Below are 2,030 nucleotides of genomic sequence, written 5' to 3'. Positions count from 1 at the left end.
GGCACCCAGCGCGAGACCCAGGGACAGCTCGGGAGGGACGGAGCCAGCGCGAGATTCTGGAGCCAGCGCCAGGCAGAGGTGCGGACCTGAGGCAACCCAAGTGTGCCCCCCGGTCTCGAGGTGAGCGAGGCCCCCTGCTACCCTCCTGGAGTAGACGATGCCCCCCCCCATCTCCCCGACTTTCGTGAGAGTACCGGCCCCTTCCGTGAGTGACAAGCTTCTTCGGCCAATCGGTCCGCCGGGCGGCTTGGAGTGATGGGCGCCGCAACCAACAGCGTCCGGGAATGATGTGGATCACGCCCCGTCCTCAGGGAGGGGCGGGGCTCAGGCTTGCTGAAGCCTCCGAGGGGCCCGGGCGGTGGCTGGTTGGGGGGAGGGGGCCCGGCCACGGACAGCTGGTGTGTGTGTGTGTGTGTGTGTGTGAAAATGTCTGCTCGTGAGGGGGCCTGGGCTCCTGGGTGGGGGGCCCCTGGGTGCTTTGGTCTAGGGGGTTGTGAGAGGCCCCCGTGATGAGAAGGGGTTCTGGGCTGTGTGGATGGGGATTATGGGGGGGCCCTGTGCAGCAGGGCCGTGCTGGGTCAGCAGGTGGCTATGGAGAGGGTCCTCGTGCAGAAGGCGAGATCGTGGCCTGGGTAAGGGCTTGGGACTCTGTCTAGTTAAAATGGGTGAGTTAAGGAGATTGAAGGCTGGGGGGGGAGAGGGGGCTCATGGGATTGGTAGATTGTGGATGTCACAAAAACAACTTGATGGGGGTCTAGGAGTAGGATGGGTAACGCTGAGACTAGATGTAGTGGGAGTAACCCTTTAACAGCCCCCTCCTGGGAAGTGTATTGGAAGGGGTTGATTCCCCCCATCTCCAGGCAAGTTTAAATCAGTTACTCTAAACATCAGTAGGGTAAAAACTTAATGTTTAAATTGCACAATCTTTGTGCAGGTGTGTGTATAACAACAATTATTTAAGAAAAAATATATTGTGCAATTTAAACATTAAGTTTTTACCCTGATTTTAACTTGGTTGGAGATGGGAGGAGTCATCCTTTTCCAATAAACTTCCCAGGAGGGGGCTCTCTCTCTCTGTATTATTTCTGAAATAATTATTTCTCACTGTTAGACTTTGGGAGGCCAAACTTTATGAGAACTTGTTGAAGCAGTGAGTGTTTAATCCATTACTGCACAATTACTTCTCTTTCACGTCCATAGTGTGATAGAATAGGTGGCAGTTTCTAGTAAACTAGAACTATTAAACAAACCGTCTCATTTGTCAAAAGGGTTTCATCTTTATTGCTAAAATTAATTGGGCCCCATTTTCTCTCCTTACCCTAACAGAAAAAGACCAACAGGTTTGACTTTTCTTACATGAAATGTTACATGAAAATAAAAATACTTGCTGATGCGTATAAAATCAACATAGATTAATCAAATAAACTTAAATTTTTAAGACCAGACTCTGTTGTAATTTACACCTTTCATGAAATCCAGTTGAGTACCACTGCCATCCTTCATAAACTCTTTCCATTCTCTAATCTGTACCTTTTTCCATGCTGCTTTCTTTGCATGGAATGCCATCTCTATCCTGGTTCACCAAGTAGCTACTGTCTCCATATTCAGGTCCCTTCTAAAGACTACATTCTTCTATGAATATATTACAGTGATAAAATGATATGCATACTTTCTCTGGGCTTCTCAGCATGTCTTGTTTCATCGTTCTACGGCATGGGGACTTTCTTTAGTTTGTCTGGTACAGCATTGAGTACATTGCTAACCATAACCAATAACACTATCCAAAGTGATTGCATGGTGCTTTACAAACTGTATAAATATAGTTATTGCCTGTGTGCTAAAATATAGACACTTGTAGTGTAGAATGCAGCAGCTATTCTGAACCACCAATTCTATAAAACAGTGATTTGACTCAAATTAAGAATAACTTCATCACTTGAACAAAAGAGATTTTATGAGTGTAGAATATAATTGCCCGAGTTGGAATCTGGTTACTAGTAAGGTTAATGTCCTTTTTTTTTTTTTTTTTT

The 2,030-nt window shown here is 46.5% G+C and overlaps 1 protein-coding gene across 3 annotated transcripts in view; it reads left to right on the top strand.

Annotated features, from left to right (window-relative positions):
* ATF7 (activating transcription factor 7) overlaps positions 1-2,030 on the top strand; it is a 123,535-nt gene continuing 121,505 nt past the window's right edge. For 2 of the 3 annotated variants that reach the window (XM_032786721.2, XM_075061054.1), the window contains exon 1: positions 1-120. The gene's annotated coding sequence lies outside the window, so the exon portion shown is untranslated. The remainder of the gene's footprint in view (positions 121-2,030) is intronic. The other variant, XM_032786725.2, reaches the window with a different exon arrangement.

Source organism: Chelonoidis abingdonii, chromosome 26 (genome assembly GCF_003597395.2).
Source record: "Chelonoidis abingdonii isolate Lonesome George chromosome 26, CheloAbing_2.0, whole genome shotgun sequence".
NCBI lineage: Eukaryota > Metazoa > Chordata > Testudines > Testudinidae > Chelonoidis > Chelonoidis abingdonii.
The sequence above is the reverse complement of the archived record's forward strand: the minus strand, read 5'-3'. Positions and strand labels throughout refer to the sequence as shown.